Raw genomic sequence first — 8,467 nt, forward strand, 5'->3', positions numbered from 1 at the left:
AAAGATGGAAGAAGACAGTCCTGTTAGGAAGTGAAGGCAGTAATCTAAGGGAGAATTAAGGAACTTCTGGACATGAGTGATGGCAGTAGAGGTGGTAAGAACCAGTTGGACCTTGCTAATGGAGAAGCAGCTTTGAACGTTAAATTTGTGTGGTGTGTATTGGGCACCCACTCAGATATATAGAAAGTAATCATTTGGCTGTGGAACACCGACTTATCTGGAGGAGGGGGGTGTGTTCTTCATTCAGTCTGCATTATCAATGGTAAATCCACAAGATTCCATTCAAATGGTCCTCAGGTGGCCCCAAGACCCAGTCTTGCTGGGGGGGAGGTGCTATATGTGGGAAATTAATTTTTAATTTGCTTTGGGATGAGTCTTAAAATTCCCTTCTGGACTTATACAATGAAAAATTCTGCTGACGAGAATGTGTTATAAATATGAACAATATGGCTTCAGAAACTAATTGTTGAGGATTATTGAAAAGGTATATGGGTGTAAGGAGTGAGTCTTACTCAGATTTAAATCTGGAAAATCATGGTGAATACAGGAATGGTATCCTCAAGGGTAGAGATTTAAAATATTTAACAATGCTTTGAGCCCAACATCGAGGTCAGAAGTTGAATTATTGCATGGATATCAGTCATTGTGCCTCAGTGAATAGCAGTCACGGTGGTTACAGAGTCAGGATTTACGGAACAAGATGTTCACCTGACAAATTTGGACTTACACAAACCTTGTTAAGAAAGCTTGGCATGACACTACAAGACTGAAGTTGGGTTTTATGATCTCCTCTTTTGATAAAATGATCATAAGTCACCTCAAGCATGCATTCTGTCTTATTCACAGCTATTTTGCTGTGCTCAGCAGAATTTCTAATATATGGTAAAAGTTCAATAAACATATATTAAGTGATTATATATGTAAGTATTATGAACCAACTGTTACCTAGAAAATGTTGATTTTTTTTCTGTTAATACTATACTTCTCAGAATATCCTAGAACTTCCATTAAAAATTCTATATGTGAGGAGCTAGCCCCACGGCCTAGTGGTTAAGTTCAGTGTGCTCCACTTCAGTGGCCTGGGTTTGCAAGTTTGGATTCTATGCATGGAATTACGCCATTTGTCAGCCATGCTGTGGCAGCAACCCACGTATAAAGTAGAGAAAGATTGGCACAGATGTTAGCTCAGGGCTAATCTTCCTCAAGCAAAAACAGAGGAAGATTGGCAACAGATGTTAGCTCAGAGCTAATCTTTCTCAGAAAAAAAAAACTATATGTGAGTAATATTATTCAATATATACAATACTTAGGAATTATAATTTTGCCATCTCGAATTCTATGGCTTTATTATCTTATAGAATAATTTTTGTGTTTATTTTGTGCATTTTTAGATCCTATCATTTTTTATTTACTTTAGATTGCCCTTTTAAAACTGATCCTAGTTTACACCAATGTTCTTGAGAGAATTTCTTCTTAAAAGGAATTAAAGTTGTTTTTCAGAATTTTTAAAAATTTTAAAATTTTGTATGAACAAAATATAGTAAATGGTCACTGAGCATTCAGAATAGTAACCTCACAATAAAGGAGTAGATAATTTTAAAACAGTATGAATAATTTCTAAAAAAGTAGATAGAACCATAGGAAATCACTGATATTCAACTCTCTGATCTTCAGAAATGGAAATTTCATATACCTAATCATTTTATTTATTTTTCGTTACAGTGTGTGCCTAAATCTTATTTCTACTGGTTTATGTCTTTCATTAATGATTTGTATATTTCTTGACTTTATTACTGTAATAACTTTTTAAAATTTTTATTTATTTATTTTTTTGAGGAAGATTAGCCCTGAGCTAGCATCCATTGCCAATCCTCCTCTTTTTGCTGAGGAAGCCTGGCCCTGAGCTAACATCCTTGCCCATCTTCCTCTACTTTATGTGTGAGACTCCTGCCCCAGCATGGCTTGACAGGCAGTGCATAAGTGCATGCCTGGGATCCAAACCGGCAAACCCTGGGCCACCAAAGCAGAATGTGCGAATTTAACCATACACCACCGGGCTGGCCCCCTGTCATAACTACTTTTGATTTGTTGGGAAAGTTGTTTTCTATATCCTTCTCTGAAAAAATGTATAATAAAATAAGTATCTTAAAGGATTTTTCCTGAGTAGCATATTAGTAGAATTACAGCTTAAGTGATACTAACAATAGTTTGACCTATTTTATAATGTATTTTTCAAAATTTTAATGAAAAATTAAATGTATGTAAACAGAGTTTTTCAAAACCTGATTATAGTGTTTTCCTCAATTTATATTTTCCTTCCATTGTTCACATATACATTTCTCACTTGCGATTTTTTTAAACTTTGTCTAGGACATCTTTAAATAACCTATTTCAGGCCTCAGAAATTATTATAATTTGAAAATAAACTAGATTTCCAAGTGTATTCTTTTTTTTTTTCCTTTAAAGATTGGCACTGAGCTAACAACTGTTGCCAATCTTCTTTTTTTTTTCTGCTTTTCTCCCCGAATCCCCCCACTACATAGTTGCATATTTTAGTTGTGGGTCCTTCTAGTCATGGCATGTGGGACACCACCTCAACGTGACTGATGAACAGTGCCATGTCTGCACCCAGGATCCAAACCATCAAAACCCCTGGCCACCGAAGCGGAGCGAGAGAACTTAACCACTCGGCCATGCGGCTGGCCCCTGAAGTGTATTCTTTATTTATACACACCTGCTAGATGCTAGGGACTGGGTTTAATTAGGAGTTAGACAAACCTGAATTTGCATCTTAGCTTTGTCACTGATTCTGTGAGTAACATTGTAGAAGTTATTTAAACCCACAGCTATTAAGTTTTTCATCTGTAAAATGAAGTCTGAGTCACACGGTTGTTGAAAAATTAAATTATGCATCTGTTTAGCCTGTAACACAGTGTCAGGCGCATGTTAAGCCTTCTAGAAATAACAGTGTTTCAAATGTGTACCATTTTGGGGTTGGGTAAACGTTTTCATTTCTATGCATTGGTTTTCTAAACTTTCTCAAAGGTGTAATGGTTTTTAAGCAAAATGTAATATTTTAGTTGAATAAGCAATATGACAGTATATTTTCTTGTAAAAATTTAAATATTACTGAGTAAATCTCAGAATTCTCAGAAACCATGACTGTGATTTTACCATATATCTTCCAGGTCCGTTTCTGTACGTTACCTGTTCTATACGATTATAGAAATGCAAAGTTTCTTGCAATGTTTATTTGCCCTTTTTTTAACCTCAACGGTACTGTGTTCAACCTAATATTCTGCAATTTGTTGTTTTCACTTAATATGTATTGAAGATCCGTGTATGTCCAATAATATGAAGCTACCTCTGTTTTCTGACTGAAGCATAGAATGAACCATAGTTTATGCCACAATTATTCAACTTGTGAACATTTCGATTGATTTCAGCCTGGTCATTATTAGAATATACTGCAATGAGCATCTTTATACAAATGTACAAAGTTTCTCTAGTGCAGATCCCATTAACAGGATTTCTGAGCCATGTATGTGCATTCTTCTTAATTTTGTAGTGTCACAAAATTGGCCTCCAAAATAGATATAACAATTTACAACCCATTAGGTGCATATAAGATTTCTTCTTTTTCTGGCAAACATACTAACAGTCAAAATTTTTTTTAATTTTTATTTTTGACAATTTGATGAGTAAAATAACTCTTCCATTGTTGCTTTAGTTTGATTTCTCTAATAATTAATAGAATCAATTATCTTTTCATATGCTTAATGCTCATTTGTATTATGCTTCTGTGAAATGCCTGTTTAAATTCTTTGCTTATTTTTCTTTTGAGAATAATAATAATATTATTATTACCACTATATTCTAGATGTTATTTGACTATTATAATCTTCCAACTATTTTCTCCTTGAGGTCTAATAGTCTTTAAAATTTGTTTGTAGTCCTTTTTTTCCCATGAGAAAATTTATAACTTTGATGTATTCAAATTTATTATGTTTTCCTCCATAACTAAGGTTTTTCTTGAAAAACCCTCCCTTAGCCCAAGTGCATACATTTGCTTTTCCATATTTTCCTTTCTTTTTCTTTTTTTTTGGTGAAGAAGATTGGCCCTGAGCTAACATTTGCTGCCATCTTCCTCTTTTGCTTGAGGAAGATTTGCCCTGAGTTAATGTCTGTGCCAATCCTCTTCTATTTTGTATGTAGGACATTGCCACAGTATGACTTGAGGAGTGGTGTGTAGGTCCATGCCCGGGATCTAAACCCATCCAAACCTGGGTCACTGAAGAAGAGTGTGCGGACTTAACAACTGTGCCACCATGTCAGCCCCCACTTTCATTTTTTTAATTCCTTTTAAAAAATGTTTATGGTCTTTAATACATCAGGAATTATTTTTGGAATAGTGTAAAGTAGGGACTTAGTGGATAGATTTTCCTAAACATTTCCCAGCGTCATTTATTAAACATTCTTTCCTCTCTGATTTGAAATGTGACTTTCATATCATAATAAGTTCTCATATCCATGTGAATCTATAAGGCAGTTTTTCTTTTTGACCTCAGATACTTACTTTCTTAGAAACCAGCTATAAATTTTAAGGTTCAGGAAATTCCCTGTAATTTGACGTAAAGCATTGTGAGGTCAAATGTGCATTTCTCTCCAGGGAGTAAACTTAACTTTAATTAGATCTTTAAATAGCTGTACACATACACACATACTGAATCATGTTGAAAGACATTACATTTATTATTTTATTTTTCTATTGAGGTCATATTGGCTTATAACATGGTGTAAATTTCAGGTGTACATTATCATATTTCACTTTCTGTGTAGACTGAATTGTGTTCCCTGCCAATAGTTTGGTTTTTACCTGTCACCATACATATGTGTCCCTTTACCCCTTTCACCTCCCCTCACCATTTTCCCCTCTGGTAATCAATAATCAGTTCTCCTTATCCTTGTGTTTCTCTTCCACATGTGAGTGAAATCATACAGTGTTTGTCTTTGGCTTATTTAGCTTCGCATAATACCCTCATGGTCTATCCTCCATGTTGTTACAAAAGGCACAATTTTGTCTTTTTTGTGGCAGAGTAGTATTCCATTGTATATATACACCACATCTTCTTTATTCATTCATCAGTTGACGGGCGCATGGGTTGCTTTCTCTTCTTGGCTATTGTGAATAATGCTGCAATGAACATAGGGGTGCATAAATCTCTTTGAATTGTTGATTTCATGTTCTTTGGATCAATACCCAGTAGTAGGATAGCTGAATCATATGGTGTTTCTGTTTTTAATTTTTAGAGAAATCTGCATATTGTTTCCCATAGTGGCTGCACCAGTTTGCACTCCCACCAGCAGTGTATGAGAGTTCCCTTTTCTCCACATCCTCTCCAACACTTGTTATCTTCTGTCTTGTTAATTATAGCCATTCTGATGGGCATGAGGTGATATCTCACTGTAGTTTTGATTTGCCTTTACTTAATAACTAGTGATGTTGAACTTCTTTTCATGTACCCATTGAAGAAGCAATGTAGGGAAACCTTTCCACCAGAATTGGTTCAATAGAATCATGTTGAGGCTAGCAAACGGGCAGAAATCAAAAAGCATTAGAGATGATGTCGAGTTATTGTTTGCTGGATAGGTAGCAAAATGCTTCATCATATATAAAGCAAGTCTTTTTAATGAGCACACTTACACTTTCCTTGAAAGTTTTATAGTTTGCCCTATAGCCATCTGGACTCAGTTTTCTTTCTTTTGAATGACTTGATCATTGCTTCTACTTCTAACACCATAGGGGCAAGGAGGTTTTCTGCTTGAGCTCTCAGGAGTTGAGGAAAAGCTGAATTAATCAGAAATTGGCATGTTCTCACTGCTCAATTTTCAAGGGAGCTTCTTCTATACAGAGCGTTTGATAATATTGAAAACAGCATCTGTTACAGTTTTTGCTTTCCTTGTTGCTTTGTTGAGATTGGATTGTTGGTTCTTTGTCACCGTGTTGAGGTTTATTGTTTTCTTAATTGAAAGGCCAACAGCTGGCTCTTTTTGTTACACTAATTTCCCTAAATGCTGTTAAAATATTCCTTGGTTTAAAATGCAAGAGTACAATTACAAATACTGAAAAATTCTCTCTCACATATATGTAACAGAAGGTTCTGATGCAAAATAGCAGAAATAGATGGTAAATTGTGAATAACACCTATGTATTAAGCACACATGTTACTTGTTTGAAATTTATCAATTAAGGAGCATCCTTCCTAACTAAAATATTATATATTATATAAAATACTTTAACTTGTATTCCTCATTAATCTTGTACCTTCTGTAATGCACACTTGTTAACCCCTAAAGGAACTGTAGTATGTTGTGTCAAGTTTTCAGAAATTGTGTGTCTATGAGGAAGGGGGGCTGAAATGAAAATTATATTTTGGAATTAAATTGTTGCTTTTGCATGACACTTAAATTTATTGAATTAACAGGTATAAAAAAAAGGCGAGCCCCATGACCTAGTGGTTAAGTTCAACATGCTCTGCTTTGGTGGCCTGGGTTCAGTTCCTGGGTGAGGACCTACACCACTCATTGTCAGCCATGCTGTGGCAGCACCCCACATATGAAATAAAGGAAGATTGACACAGATGTTAGCTCATGGCCAATCTTCCTCAGTAACAACAACAAAAGTGAAAGAAATTAAAGGGAGAAACTTACTGGAAGAACTATTTGTAAAATTTGACTTTATTATGTTAAGTGACAAAAACAAAATTTCTAACTATGAACCAAGAATAAAATGTCTATCTTCTGCGTGGAATTTTTGAATTAAAAAAATATTTTCAGGGGCTGGCCCAGTGGCACAGTGGTTAAGTTTGCACATTCCACTTCAGTTGCCCAGGGCTCGCCAGTTTGGATCCTGGTTGTGGACCTATACACTGCTTATCAAGCCATGCTGTGGCAAGCATCCCACGTAAAATAGAGGAAGATGAGAACAGATGTTAGCTCAGGGCTAATCTTCCTCAAAAGAAAAAATATATTTTCAAAGTTTTTCAACTTAATCTACATTATATACAATTAAGTGTCTTGGTCAGTAGGGAAACTTGTTTGCACAATTATTTCCTGCCTTGATTTGTGATAAGATTATGAGAATAATTGTAGTAGCATTCTATCCTTCCTTCTTCCTTCCTTCTTCCTTCTTTCATTCTTCCTTCCTCCCCCCCCTTTCTCTTCCTCCTTCCCTTCTTTCTTTCTTATTTTATTGATTTTATTAATTCTTTCTTTTTGCTTGAGGCCACTGAGGTGAAAAAATCAAATAAAAAAAAGTAAAGTGGGCCACATTCGATGACTTATCAGAGGAAAATCTAACCCAGGACAAGTTGTATTCTGCCCAAATTAAAATTCACAGTCTATCTTTCATTGAGAAACTTAATAGCTATTCTGTTATTAATACTGTGGGGGATTGGAACTGGCCACCTGAAGATATGTCTCTTTGGCCTAAGGATTACCTTGGGCTGGTTACTTTTAAAAATTGCAGACATGAGAGAAATTCTGAAAAGTAGAAGTTACCCTTTGTTAAGAGATTTACATTTGTAAGGGAAATCTCCATCTGTAAAGGTGTCTCCCTCTCTGTACCAGGAAGAAGGAGGGATGACCTTATCTCTAGAAAGTCTCACCAATGTGGAAGGCAAGGATTTAAATCTGCCTAATAACCTGACTCTTGTTTACTGTGTTTTTCTGGTAATCTCCCATAACTGACTCCTCCCGCCCCCAACATCCTCCTTTGCCTTTAGCCGAAGATGGTATTTGAGATGAAAACCTCCACCATTTTGGTGAGTTACTCAGTTTTTCTGTGTGTCTCCCATGTATACATGTTAAAAAGCTTTGTTTGATTTTCTCCTGTTATTCTGTCTCACGTGAAATTAATTCGTTGTCTGGCCAGAAGGACCTAGAGTGGGTAGAGGAAATGTCTTCCTCCCCTACAATACAATTATAAAATATTAAACTCAGTGAATGTAAATATTGGTACATACAGAAAAGGATGATAAACATAAAATACTATTCATGGAAAGTATATGTCATGAGATTTTTACTTCTATGTAGGAAAGACTGGGTCATGGCACACTAGTGCTACTCGTACAACAATTAAAAGCATGTAAAGGAAGCACAAATATTAGACTTTAAAGGTACCAGACAAGAGTAGAAGCCAAAAAATGTTGTAAACTGAAATTCCAGATGGGGAAGACCTGTTTTCAAGCAAGGAAACAGCTTGCATTCCCTTTTTTCCCGATGGGCATTTGTCTGCTCTGGGCCTGAGCTGAAGCTCAGCCCATGAAACACTGTCCCTGGGGAAAGAGGAAACAGCAGAGCTTTTACAATAAAACTTGAGAGGCCTCAAACATACAGCCGTTTTTTTTCTATAAGATAGTTACTGAGTTTGGGGGCTCTACAAGGGGCCTAAGAACTAAACTAGTGG

This window comes from Equus przewalskii, chromosome 31 (genome assembly GCF_037783145.1).
Source record: "Equus przewalskii isolate Varuska chromosome 31, EquPr2, whole genome shotgun sequence".
Taxonomy (NCBI): Eukaryota; Metazoa; Chordata; class Mammalia; order Perissodactyla; family Equidae; genus Equus; species Equus przewalskii.